The sequence below is a fragment of the Perognathus longimembris genome, chromosome 15 (assembly GCF_023159225.1).
Source record: "Perognathus longimembris pacificus isolate PPM17 chromosome 15, ASM2315922v1, whole genome shotgun sequence".
NCBI lineage: Eukaryota > Metazoa > Chordata > Mammalia > Rodentia > Heteromyidae > Perognathus > Perognathus longimembris.
Window position 1 is genome coordinate 28,846,009 of NC_063175.1, and position 15,119 is coordinate 28,861,127.

The following is a 15,119-nucleotide window of genomic DNA, read 5'->3' on the forward strand; positions in this document are numbered from 1 at the left end:
CCAACTCTGAATTACTAAATAGCTAGTAACATACCTTGTTCATGTTTGCTTGCTTTGTATGTTTTGCTTGTTTTGGTCAGCTGCCATATCAGAGGCAGCATCATGCAATATTTATTTGACTATATAGATATCTTTAGCCAATATCTGCATGAGGGATGGTTTGAGTAGCTAAATATTATAGACAGACCTTATGGTACAATAAGGTGTCAATATATTAAACATGAGGACTTCAAGTATGAGGAGGAAAAGCACCAATCTACATTACGCAGACTCTAGCTCTGAACTAAGTAACTGAATGTACCATGCTTTTAATTTTTATATCCCTATAAATTTTTAAATACAGTTTTCTGAGTTTTTTGCCAAGTCATTCACTCTTTGCATGATCATTAGTGAAAGATATGTCACTCTTTATGACATGTAGCAAAGTTAGTGGAGACTGTCTAGAGAAACATAATGAGTGTTATACTTGGCATAAATCACAGATCCAGATCTGTCTAAAAGATTTCTGGATATTTGACATCAACAGAATAATTGAGTTGGGAATGAATGTATATACCACATGGATCGGTAGGCAATATAGCAGATGGGAATTTCCAAGCCCTTTCATTTTCATATAAACTGAATATCACTGACAAGGATTGAATCAGGCTTGCTAGGAAAGCCAGGGAAATGGAGATGAGAAGACAGAATTCTATTAACTTTAAATGGAATTATATATGATGGTAGTTTTATAGGTAACTATTTGCTTTATGCAAAAAATCATTTATTGTAATTGCATAGAGAATAATGCTGCAGCGATTTTAACTTACTCATTTTACTTTAAACACATCCTGGAAATAGAGAAACTCGGTAAAATTTTGTGTGGACATGGAAGTTTTAGTTGTCAGTCCTTTATTATTTTAGATAAAAGGGACAAACTAAAGACTAGTCTTCATTCTTGTGATAGGGGGCCCAAGAAGTCACAACAGTGACTTCTGTAGTCAAATTTTGAGTTCTATGGCAATGTAGATGACTTCATTTCTAAAAACCTATTAATTAAGGAGAGAGAATGAAAAATACTACTTTTTGAAAGAAATGTTGGCTTCACTTATTTCATATTCCAAAAGTATAATGGCTCTTGGGGCTCCATCGGTCATTTTATAGTTTCCTACATTTAGAAATCCTTATTTGGCCAGTGACTCACACTTGTAATCCTAGCTACTCAGGTGATGGGATCTGATAATTTTTACCTAGCCAGAGCAGAAAAGTCCCTAAGACTTATCTCTAATTAACCAACAAAAAGCCGTATGTGGAAGTGTGGATCAAGTGGTAGAGTTCCAGCCTTTGGTGATAAAGCAAAGAGATAGCTTACAGTCCCTGAGTTCAAGCCCCAGGTCCAGCACAAAATAATAAAATATAATAAAAAGAAAAAACAAGTTGTTTATCCTAAGGTTCCATGTCTTGCATCCATTATCAGTTGATGTAATAAGTCTAGAGCATTTTATCAGTAGAATTTGACAGTTCAGTCAAGGTGACTGTGGCTAGGATCATGAAAGAGAGGTTCACACATGAGATTCAAGAGGGCCTAAGGCATGCTTGTTAAATCCCAAATCGAGCTTCAAGAATTAATCTGGCACTGTTGGTGAGTCTCCAGAAAAAGCCAAGGCATAAGAAAAAACAAAACAAAACAACAACAACGAAAGAAACAGTAGAAGAATAGTTTGATCCTGTCCATCCAGGTTAGAAGACCAGTGTTAGAATCCAACATTGTGCATTGTGTTTTCTCTCTTCCCTTCAGGACAAAGTATGTTCCATTTGGGATCGCCTCAACTACCTTACCAGGCAGCACCAGGTCTTCATAAGCTTTAAGTTTACCTCTACCATGAAAGAATCTTTCCTTGAATGTTGACATTGTCACCTTGAGAAGGAGATCTATAGAGGATGGATTGAGTTGCTATAAATAAATATGACAAACTAGAAGACTGGTTTGTGGGAGTTTTACTATATATACACATATATAATATTTTCCAGTCTGGTTTCAGACCCCGGCATGGCTTGGAGACAGCGTTGGTGTGTGTGAAGGATCTTCCTCGAATGAAGGATTTGGGACAACTTTCCATGATGATTATATTAGAGCCTCAGCTGCTTTCGTGTTGGTCATGAGGTGATGCTGAACCGAATGCTTGAACTAGCAGGAGTGGCTGGGATATCATTGGAGTGGTTCCGTTCATTCCTTCCGGGTAGGTACCAGCTAGTGATGTGGGTGAAATGGACATTGAGGGTCTTCCCATATGGAACCCCGTAGAAGTCACTCATTCCCCAGTTCATGTCTAGTAGATCATGAGAAGATAACCAGATGCCCTAAAGCCAGACAGTGTGATCTGAATGACTGGGTCAAAGGATATGAAAGGGATTCCCTGATTGATGTCACTCGAATACATTATTCCTATTTTGCCAGTGTGACAGTGCAGACTAGAATGGAAACTGAGAGAGGATGACTTGTTGGACAGCGAAAATATAAGAGGCTCTGGTGTGATTTCTAATTTCTCTGACTTTCAGTCTGTGTAATCTGTGGCCATATTTTAACTGGAAATTTAATAAGAAAACAAATGGTTATAATATCAAATAGAAACATTTGACTTTTTCTTTCTGGTATCCAACCAGAGCCTTCTTTCCTGTGAACATTGACTGCTTCTCCATGATCTTTGTTGAGGAAGTTCACCTGTTCACCCTGGACCAGGGGTGTCTTTGAATTAAAGTAGCCTTACAACATTAATGAATATCCTTGAGGTGGTTGGCTAATTTCCTTCAGTAGTTTTTTTTGTTTTCTCTTTATTGAAAGCACTTCATTGTTCTGACTTTGTTTTACCCAGAAAAAAATTGGTTTGAACTTAAGAAGTTAGGCAGCATAAATACCACCTTTTCTTTCTTCAAACTGCTCAAGCATTTTAAGACTCTAAAGGGAATATGCTACAGTTTCTTTAGTTATTTGGTGGTACTTCATAGTTGTTACTGTGTATGACATGATTTCCCTTAACCTTTCTTTAGAATAAAGAAACATTTACTGAGTGTTGAACACAGGACAAATTTAGTAGGCTTAACAAATACAGATATATATCTGCAAATATCCTTAGAACTGTATGTTGGATGTCATTTTGGCAAAAGGGCAGCAGACTAACATTTATGCCATAAGTGATCAATGTCAGGAAGGAGGCCAAGGATTTGCTATTTTCAGTTCATTTAATCCGCATAGTAACATTAAGCAGTAAGTGATTTTTGTTTGTTTTTTTCTTCATATTATGGATGAGTAGATTGTAGTTGAGAGATTTGGATGATGTTGTCTAACTTCATGCAATGATAATGAAATATGGGATATTTGCTGATTCCAAATCTCCCATCGCAATAGACCACTTTAGTTAAACAGGCAACTGTTAGATATGGGAGAAGTGTTCTCACAGGAAGAAAAACTAAGTAGATAAGTAAATAACTAAAAAACTAAGGAACAAAAGACAGAAAGAAAGGGAGAGAAGGAGGGGGGAAGGAAGGACAAATTTCAAATTTGAATTCTTCATCTTTGTTCTGATACTTTTCTCACTATTTGTACTATAAATGAAGGAATGATACCCTGTCATTTGTGCTAATATCAAAAGGACATTGTGTCCTGGGAAATTGTCCTAAGAATCAATGCATGAAGTCAGTCAGAAAGTAATTATTTGAGGAAAGGCAACTTTTGCAAACAAACTCTATATCCTTACCACCTATAAGAATTATTTTTAAAGTATATACAGGTTTTTTCTATGTGGACTTTCTGCTTACCCCAAGTTTCACAGATAAACATGGTACACATACTTTGTCTGGATTTCAGTAAATGATTATTCTCTTTTTGAATAGCATTTGGCTATGTATTGGTAGTTTTACCTTTGGTATCGGTGAATAGCTGTTTCCCATCATCCTAGCGAATGTGTTTCAGGATTAAGCAGAAGGAATATAGTTCTGTGCTTGTAAGGTGACATGTGGCAATAAGTGAAAACCTTGTAATATATTAGAGTTGTTAGTCTTATTTTGGTAAAATATGTTAATACTAATTATGGAACTGGCACTTTGGAAAGAGATTCGCCTTTCAAAAAGCCGGGGAAAGCTCTTGTAATGTACTGATGTTCAGTCTGGATGCCATCTTAGCAACTCTTGAAGTAGGTTCATGGTTGAATTCAGAACTTTGAGATTTTTCTGACTTAGCTTAAGTGAAATATTGATTTCTTGGAATTTAATGTCAGGTACATCAAGGAACTATTTCCTGAAAGTAGTATAAAGCCGCTGGAATCTTAATTCAAGTGAAATAGGTGGATTAGAGTGGTGCTTACTCAAATAAGATGTTTGATAAATGGCCAGAAGCTGTGATAATCCAAACAATGGTTTTGGATAGAATTAAGAATGAAAGGAGAAGGGAGAAGGAAGAACATTTCTCCTATTGTTATGTAACCCTAGGCAGATTTATATAAATTTATAAGACTCAGTTACTCTTTGATTAGTGACTAAGACCACATATTCTAAGTAATTTTCTTGAACTATTACCTTACTTCACTAATTTTTTTTTGCACTATTTTCATTTTCCTTTTTCATTACTACAGTTATTCTCTGGGGACTCTTTGTAGACCTGGTTGGACCATTGATATTACTGTCAAATAATGTATGGGAAATTCTCTTTGCCTGCAATGAATTTCTCCTCATGGGTCATCAAAATGCGCATTTTTCCTAGGGAAGATATTCATTGTTGTAAAACAGAAGTAATACATATAAACACTATTAGTAGCTTTACAGTGTGAATTTATTAATATGTGTGTATGTAATTTTGCAATTTCAAAATTAATAGCCTAAAAATAAACATTGGCTTTGATCCTATCCATCTTGACATTATTTTATTTTCTTTACTGTATGAAAGAGTATTATTATTGCTTATAGCAAAAACAAGTATTTCTGTAATCTCTGCCTCTAGTTTAGGTTTTTCATGAATCATATTTCTTTGAGGTTGAAATTGAAACAAGAACTAGGTATGTTACATTTCTTTTATACCTACTCTTTACTCTGAAGTGTTGCATACTAAATTTGGGGAAGGGAAGAATGCTTCAATTCACACATCCTTGTGTTTATACTTTCTTTTCAAAGCATCTTGTTTTCACAAGAGGTCTTATTTTGGAAGTATGTCTTTGATAAGGATTACTTTTGTTTTATAATTCTATCCAAAATGAACATATTCTTACCATCTTCAATATCTGTAGTGTTTGAATTTCACAAAATGTATTATCAGATAGCAGAAATCTATGTTTTATTTTAGAAAGCTATGTTTATCAGATATATTATATGTTCATGTTTGTAATCAAAGTGGAATATATCACTCAACAAAGTACCTTAAGAGAATAAATAGACAAAGAGGAAAGTGAAATTAAATGACATTTGTCTGGTATGAATGCTAGTCTTAATAATAATAATGGTCGATATAGTTATTTTTAGGCATTTCCTTTATCAAACATTTAAAGGTATTTTTTTTTGTTTCTACAGCCAGCAAAATTTTGAGGTGAATTCTCTTGACATTCTGCTGATCAAGGAATTTTAGATGAGTAGTGCCAGAGTTTTTTGCAGGGAAGGAGTAGGGAGAGGAATAAGAAATGAAGTAGTGGACAAGGGAAATTCTTTTTTTTTTTTTTCTGCTTTCTGAACCATAGAAAGCCATTACAAATGCATTGCTCCAAGATTTTTATTCAATATGTAGTGTGATAGTTGTGTTTTGTGTTTTATCTTAAGGAAGATACAGATGGGAGAGAAAATTCAAATATAAAACTTTTATACCATTGGGAGAAACAGAAAAATATCCATAAATTTAAATCCACCTTTAGAGGGAAATAACTTTTCATAGCTACAAAATAAAATATGTAAGGAAAAAATGCATTTGGCTTACATGATACCTGTATCTCAGGAAAACAAAGACATTAAATGGAAGAAAAAACATGAAGAAAGTATTTTGAGTGAATATGCTACAGGTAATCCATAATGAAAAATTTAAAATAAAAAAAATGACCAAAAGTGTCATGATCCAAGGACATGAGTAAAATCTTCAAAAGCACTAAATTAAGGGGAATAAAAAACTGGTATATGGATATGCATTCAGCTTTACTGATAAGCATAAAAGTGTAACTTAAAGCAGTCCTTGGTAATTGTCCTTTAGCTAGTCCTTAAAACAACTAGTGTCTAGTAGTTAATAAAACTACTTTTGTAAATGTATCTTTAGAAAGTATTCCTGATGATAACAAAAAAAATTATAAATACTAACAGATTCATAGGGCTACTTTCCAAAGATAAATTGGAAATGTTATTTAAGTGGTCATTGGTGATATTCATGGTTTCTGCACATTGGAGTCATATGGAAAGGCATAAGAAAATGATAGTGCTTTGCACTCATTCTTCCAAGGAGATTTTTATTTATTTTGAATGGAGTTGATGTTGATTGGTGTTGGTTTTTAGAAAATGCCCCCAAATTGGAATATATAGCCAGATTGCAGACCATAGTCATGAAACAAGTTGGTAGAATATTTTTAACTATTCAATATTGATATTTATGATAGTTAAAGACTAAATTATAAAATGAAATGTTATTGAGCAAGGTTTAAGTGATTTAGGAAAAAATAGAAAAGTAGTCTAGGAGAAAATGCTCAAAATATTTGAGATGTTGATAGTTTGAGTGCTTTTTTCTCATTTTTGCTAGGCAGATGTTTGATTTTTTTTTCTTCAATTATTTTTTTAAAATAACATATATTGAAAGAAGGGTTTGTGCTGATTATATCCCTTAGATACTTCTTGCTTATAGGTTATTTCTACTGACAAATGTAGAGATTTCTTATTCTGGCTTCTGAAATAATCCTGTGCTGACATTAGTATATATTCAACTTTATGCTGTTATACTAAAATCATGACAGGTTATTTTTCCTTTCCTTGATCTCAAGAATACTTTCTTAGGTAGTTTTCTGGAGTTTGGAATATAATAAACTCAAAGTGAGTAACTTTTCTTTTCTTGCTCTTGAACTGTGATTGATCGTTTGTCACCCTTCTGAACACCATCTGTGTGTTGATAGTGCCCAATGCTTATATCCATCCCCAATATTGACTCTTTGATGCATGTATGTACATACCTGAAGTTTGGATTAGTAAATCCAGAACTAAACTTACCAAACTGTTTCTAAACCCACCTCTTTTGTACTGCTCATCTTATTATGGATGCCATTTACCCTTAGTCCCTAATGCAGTGTTAACTTCTTCCTCCTTATCTCATAAATCCAATGAGTGTCCTAGCCCTACTGATTTTCCTTCCTATGCCTATCTATCTGCCTTTCCTTCCCTTTCCCTTTTCTTTCCATTCTGGACAGTTGAATCAGTTGTTTCCACTGAACTAAATCCCATCCACTCACCCTCCATAAGCTTCCTGGCTGTTTCTCTAAATCTCTGCCATCATTGTTCTAATGAAGCTCATGCCATCTTGCTTGAAGGCCAATATGGAAGGGTCCTTATTGGTTTATCTTCTTCTAGGCTTATCTCTGTTTAAATATGTCCTCATGCTGGCAAACAGAGAGGAGAACATTTCTTGTTAAAAATCCTCTGGGGGGGGGGGGGTTTACCTTCTATTCCATGAAGTGTAAACTTCTACCATAGCATGGTACCTATCTTCCCTCTGGAATCTAACCCCCATCCTGCTGTTCCTGAACCAATTATGTTATTGGATGGGACATTCTATCCCGCCTACATCTGCCTTATCCATGTTGTTCCCTCTACCTGGAATGACCTCTTCACTCGTATTCTTTGGCTTACTGAAAGTACACACACAGACACACACACACGTATTCATGTACTATGTACTCTCCATCATTATCTAGGTGCTCTTATTGTAAGGAAACCATCAAGACTGTCAAAACACCCTTCCACCCAAAAACTTAATTTTTAGAATCTATGCCAGAGAGATAGATATACATGTAATGAATGATATATTCAAGTATATGCACAGTGTTCTTAATAAGGATGTACTGAAGTCATGATGTAATATATTCATTCTACAAGCTATTCAAAATACTTTGTGAATATTAAAAACATCTAAAATATTACAGAATATTAAGAACAAAAATGTTCTGAGGGAAGATCTCTTAATCATGTTAAACACCAAAGCATGCTTATCATTATGTAGTAAATTACCTCATTGGTATTAAAAAACAAAAGCGTAGCATTGAGTTTATGCACGTATAGGGTTGAAGGGTCTGAAGGAATAGAGTAGCACAACAGATCTTACCTATGTATTGTTTCTGAGGCACCTGGTGGAGTTACAGGTAGTTGCTTTTGTACTTTTCATGTACATAAATATTTATTTGCACACATAAAATTGTTACCCATTAACAACAACTGAATGAAGAAAAAATATGGAATTTCAATTGTGGGCAAAGTAGTAACTGTTTGTTCTATTTTGAAAAATTTTGAAAATAGAGCCGAGGACCCATCTACCAACAGAAAGCAGCTGGAATTAACAGCTGTGGATATGTTGTCATCATGGCTTCAGATTTATTTTAAATAAAGTCTGTCAGAAAGAGCTGAAGTTACTTTAATATCTTTTCTCCTTCCACATAAGCAGCATCTTACATTTGGTGTTTATTATTATAAATTAGTTTTACATTTTCAGTATGGCCAGATAAAGGTTAATTTGTATCCTTCCATATAACCTATTAAACATTTAGGTTGTTTACAATTTTTCCCTTATAGTAAATAGTGTCTCTATGCAAGAGTGTGAGTTTTTTCTAGAATTTATATCCTAGAGGTACCAGAGCATGAAGTGTATTTTTCCACTAGATGTTGCTGAATGTCTTTCCAAATTTGTTATTCAAGTTTTATTCTGATGGGAGTATTTCTTCATTCGTATGTTTGGACATCTTCAGCCAATACTTGGAGTTGTCAAGCTTCAAATTTTATTCTGAGCTGCAAATTGTGGAATGTTAGCTTAACAGTAGGCTTGTGAATGTTCTGCTGAGGCCGTCAGTGGCCTGGGAAGGGAACAGGAACACACAAACAGTGCAGCATTAGGTTGGCCCGAACTGAAGGCCACTGAAGCAGCATAGATAATGCCTGCACAGGTGCTTAGGGACCTTATGGATTAGAGGGGCAGTTGGCAGTTTTCAGAAGTAAAGAATATTGAAAATAAGGAAATACATATAGTCGAAGTAGCCCCACCATAATGAACTTTAGAATTCTCCTATGCACACTGTTACTAATTACCCTTAACACCACATCCGGAAAGGCATTAATAGACTAAGATCACACCACCTGTAAAATCATCATTTTATGGATGAGCAAATTGAGACTAAGAAAAATGAGTCAGCTTACCTAAGTCTCTTAAATCTCTTTGGCAGTCAGATGGATGTCAGAAACATCAGCAGGCATTTATTGGTTTATTTAACATAGACATTTTCAGCATGACTTCAATATAATGCTGACATTCAAAGGATATCTTTTTTTTCCCCTGTTGGGCCCTGCTTTCTTCTGATTAGCTTTCTTCTGAGCTTGTTCCTTCTGTCTTTGTGGAGGCAGAGGTATGCATCGGTCAGCCTTTCCTTTTGTCTTCACAGATGGTGCTCCTACTGAAAATAGCTGGTATATTATCTCTTTATTTCTGTATTACTGTTGAAAACATACACAAATTCCTCCCAATTCCTCAATCACTATGATCAGGAGATAGTTTAATCCAGCCAGACTCCCTGGTGGAGAAATCATGACCATTTCCACTATTCACAAGGAGGGAGATTTGCTTAAAGGGAGCTTATGGTGCATGAAAATAGAAGATGGCCATTGCAGATTGTGTGGCATGGAGACTCTTTGCAAAGATGAATGTAGCCATTAGTGTAAAAGAACAACAATGACATCTATTGAAGTTTTATGACATTTAGTGTGCTTTATATCTACATATCCATGCTTTCAGCAGTCATTAACATATTTTTTTAGTATGTTCAGATGGCTTGTCAGGCCATACAAGAACAGTGTGTATATCTCTTGAGGAGTTTCTAAACACAGTGAAGGCAGCAAAGGTAGAGATGGAAACAGTTTTTGAAGACAAAACCGTAGAGGGATGCAAAGTGTTATGAGATTGTTCTAGAGGAAGGGAGATGCCCCTCGGATTACAAAGGGTTTCACCATACTGATGATAGTAAAAGTCCTTCTTAACAATGTATTTTGCATAACAAAAACAAAGCATGCTTAGGAGGGGATCATGATTCCATGCGCAGGATTTAGAGGGACCAAAGCAGAGCTAGAGACTACAGAGGCACAGGGAGGTGTTGAGTTGGCTCAAACTATAAACGAGTGGGAGAGAAAGCAGAGGACCCCTCTGTCAGCTTAGGGAGATTGTATTTCCTTTGGTGAGCAACAAATACAACACATTTAAGAAAACCTAGTGAACATTAAGACCCAATAAGCCTCATAAACTATGTAACTTGTGTTGTTTTCAAATAGGGATTTGTTTAGCACCTGGGTATAGGAAAAATCAGAGCAGAGAGATAATGAAGTGAGGAGAGCAGATAGGAACTATAGAGTTGTTGTCTTGCCAGCGAGGCAAAGATTTAATTAGGATGGAAAGAAAACACGTCAATGTGAGATGAACTTCATTGGAGCCTCTATAGGGGCAGAGTAATTTCAGTAGTCTGAAAAATGCTTGAGACCTGGTTAAAGAAGAGAACAGTACCCAGGCACTGAGTGTGAGTAATCAGAAATCACAAGGAAAGTCTGCATTGGGGGAAATTAGTTAATTACCTGTGAATACTGTTTGTGCATTTTTCAAGGCTATTTAATATTCATGGCTCTATTTTTCAAATTTATAAGTTTATACAGTAGAAAACCCCATCACACTGCCATTTCTTCCGAGGCACAATAGGTAATCTTGTATATTCAGGATAATATAATTCAACATCCCTAGGAATAATTGCTACTAGGTACCCTTTTCTTAGGAATCCTAGCCAGATGAAGAAACTATAGCGCTTCTTTATGCATATTATTAACATATTTATATTATGATATGAAAAAATTACTGAATAGGAGGGTGTATATGATAGTTTCATTACATGTGGTTAGGAGACAAAAGTAAGTTCAAAAGTAAGTAGGACTTCTGAGATTTTTTTTTTTTTTTTGTCAGTCACAGGGCTTGATCTCTGGGCCTTGGCACTGTCCCTGAGCTCTTCAGCTCAAGGCTAGTGCTCTACCACTTGAGCCACAACACCAGTTCCAGTTTTCTGGTGGTTAATTGGACATAAGAGTCTCACAGACTTTCTTGCTTGGGCTGGCTTTGAACTGTGATCCTCATCAGCCTCCTGCATAGCTAGGATTACAGGTGTGAGTCACAGGTGCCTGGTGAGATTTTTAATATGTATTGCTAATTCATTTGGTGAGTTTGGAGTACAAACATATAGCATGTATATTTCCCACATTTATTTGACAATATTTCTGTGCATCACATAGGACTAACATCCACATATAACAGGTTTGGGGACTGGCTAGTATTAACTGCTGCTAATGATAACGGGACAGGATGAAGAGCCACATTGGAATATAGCAATTTACATTTTAATATAACATTAAACTATCATACTAGATAGAATTATAATAATGTTATCTTCTTTGTATATTAAACATATTATCTTATTTGGAAGCCATTTTCTTTGGGATGTGCAAGGGTATAGAAATAATAGAATGCCATGCATAGCCATGGCTGTGAGTTGGCTTTGCTTCGTTTGAAGATGATGACATGAAAAATCCACACATGATCACATCTCAATCATTCCTTTCGAATTAATTCAGAACAACGTTTAAATTCCAAATGATTTTCCTCCTGTTTTTAACATGCCTCAAGGCTGCCTGTCTGTTGAATCCACTGTCCTTTCATATATATTCAGAAAATTCAGTTCAGCTCAGCATATTTTTCTATTATGTGCAAAATACTGTCACAGTGCAAATTTATTTCATGATTAGCTTGACATATATAGTGCTTGAATAAATGTTTGCTCACTGAATGGATTGTTTTAATGATCTCTTTCTACAGAGGCATCTCAATTATAAGTCTAAATTCTCTGCTATATTTTATCTTTAATTCTTTCTTCCTTGGTTTGCACTGACAATATTTCTTGAGGCAAACAACCAACAAAACCTTCTTCTGCAGCCTGGGTCATTATAATATTTCAGAGCTACCCTGGGGAAGCCATTGCCTTGTGCAGTGTTGAGTGGAGTGAAAGCAAACCATTTGACAACACCCAACTTTTGTTTGTGTATTGCCTTTCAGTGCTAAATAATATTTCACTATTCAAGGATGATTAAATGGAGGAGCAATCTCTTTGCCAAGACAGTGTAGGATATGGAAAAGAGGATGAGATTTCGAATCAGATTAGAGTTTGGATTTCAGCTCTGTCACTCACGTGTCATTGGGCTTCAATGAGTTGCTTAGTATCTGAACCTCAGCCACACCTGTAAAACCGAGAATAAGGCTTACATGTTATATTGGCCATAATGAATAGATAACAATGGCTAAAGCAGGCATGAATTAGAGATACTCTTAATAAATGCTAACTATAATAATATTTATTGATTTATTTCTTGTTATTTTTCAATATTATTCACATGCAAAAGGCTATCCACTAAGAGCCTTCCAAGCTCCCTCCTTTCCTTTCCTCCTTCCCTCCCTGCCTTCCTCCTACCCTCCCTTCCTTCCTTCATTTTATTGATACTACTGGTGTTTTGCTTTTTGGACTTGGAGCCTCATTATTTCTAGGCAAGTGTTCTACCATTTGAGCCAATTGTTTTAATTGCAGATAGGATCTTCCATTTTTTGCCTTGGCCAGCCTCAGACTTTTTTCTACTTCACTGGGATTATAGCTATAGTCCACCACACTTAGCCTGCTTTTGAGATAACACCTTGAATTGCAGTCCTCTTATCTCCATCATCCAAATAGCTAGGATTGATTACAGGGATGAGCTGCTGCATTGGGACTCACTTATCTTTAATAATTTGATGGAAATGCAATTAGAAGCTACAATTGTGCTTCAACCAACTTTATAAACAGGGCATGATATACACATTTATTTCTGTATGCCATTCTTTAGCCCTCTAGAGGTTGGTTACTTTGAGTAGCAGTAGCAGCAGCAGTATTTGTCCTAACAGCTCAGAGACATTAAACATGTATATCATGCCATGTATCCCTATAAATGCTTTTTCACGTTTAACTCCTTTAGTATTCAGAATAGTCCTCTATGATAGAATGACTTTTACTATTCATATTTTCTACTTAAGGAATCTAAGGACCAGAAAGTTTATGTTGAACATGATACAACCACTAACTGGTTAGCTGCAGCTGAACTCATGTTGACTAGCTCTAGAGCCCACATTATTGTGCATGGTTCATCTCTAGCAAGTGGACCAAGTGGCATGTCTCAGCATAGTTATAGGGAAACAGATAATAATACTGAGCTATGCACGTGCTATGTAGTCTACTGGATATCTACAGTCAAAGGAAAACTCCCTAACTTGCTTTACTGCCTTCTAATAATGTTTTGGAACTCTTGCCTTCCAAAACAAAAGGCCAATTTAGCGAACTTGTCTCTAGGAATGACTGCAGGCTGTCCTGTAATGACCTGTGACTCTCCATAAAGTGGATTAAGGCTGGTGTTTGAATACCCGCTTATATTCCAAGAAGATTATCCCCTTATATCATTCAGATCCATCAGAGAAATGTGGATGTTTTGAAATCTGAAAATGTTCTCTGGATTTAAGAGTAAAATTGCACAGTGTGCTATTTAATAATATGTCAGACCTTAATATGTCTTCCTGATGCACAGAGTACTAAAACTATATTTTGAATGTTGCCATAGTCATATTGGATATTGAAGACCAGGTTGATGCCTTCACATAGAAATTTGTAAAGTAGTTTCTTTTTAACTATGACCTATCTCTTACTTCAGCTGAAGGTTTGTTCATATTTTTGTAGTTTTTCTAAATGCTGAGCATCATTGTTTCTCACATGTCATGGATCCCTAAAAACTCATTTGTAGTCTTAGAGCAACTGTGAAAGTTGATACTGTGTTCTTCAAAATAAAACTTCATGGTTTGCTTTAGGTCATTTTCTGTATGCACATTTCTTTTGGCCAGGATTATTTTGATATTACATAATTTTATACATATCTTACAGGTAAAATATATTTATAATAAAAATATACAACATAAAGCCTTTCATAAAAGTTTTCATTTTAGTTAAGTTAGAGAGTTTCTTATGAGCAGTGATGATTCTTTAAGAATAAGATTAATTTGTTTTGCAACTTTTTTAGGATGATTTTTAATTCTCTAGGTTTACTGCCATATTAGCAGATGTACATTGTGTTAACATGTGTGTTTACAAAGTGTCATTCAGTGGTCAGGGTACTTTATTCTTTATCATTAATAGGCACATGGGGTGCATAAGTCATTTTAAGTATTTTAAAATACTTTCATTTATTGTCACATAGATAGAGTTACATGTACAAATCCTGAGGAGAAACAATTTCATTTTCACAAACTGAGCTCAAAGATCCTATGTCAACAATTAAAACCTCATCAGCACCCTGTGGGACCCAATAATTCACTTTTTAAAAACAGATTCTTTTTGATATTGTATCAAAGCTAACAGGAACAATACTTAAGACAAACTATTATTAATTGTTTTCTGAGAAGTGAGTATGTAGTTGCTTATTATTAACAGCACTTAGCACAATAATCGTCTAATAACGGTACTTCATAATTACCTATTGAATGTGGTGAGGTTTTAGACTTTCGTTGCTTAGGATCTTTTTATATCTCTATATTTAAAAATGAGATTTAGACATATTTACAAGTATCATATTTCTTCTTATATTCTTATTAAATGATACAGTAATAGTTTAAGATTTAGATTACTAAAATCCTGTTTTATGAAGCATTATTAGTTTTTCTATGTAAAATAATGGAAGAATGTGTTTACAGTATTTCTTTGCCATGTCTGTTTTTTCGATGAGAGTTCCCAGTTTACTTCCTGGTTTTGAAATTTTTATTTAAATAGAATGGCTATTCC

At 35.1% G+C, this 15,119-nt stretch overlaps 1 protein-coding gene across 5 annotated transcripts in view; it reads left to right on the forward strand.

Moving 5' to 3' along the window:
- Positions 1-15,119, forward strand: part of Asxl3 (ASXL transcriptional regulator 3) — a 159,608-nt gene that overhangs the window by 45,434 nt on the left and 99,055 nt on the right. For 2 of the 5 annotated variants that reach the window (XM_048363411.1, XM_048363412.1), the window contains exons 3-4: positions 2,011-2,219; positions 3,682-3,684. The exons of 2 other annotated variants lie outside the window; for them this stretch is intronic. The gene's annotated coding sequence lies outside the window, so the exon portion shown is untranslated. The remainder of the gene's footprint in view (positions 1-2,010; positions 2,220-3,681; positions 3,685-15,119) is intronic. One more of the 5 variants, XM_048363414.1, reaches the window with a different exon arrangement.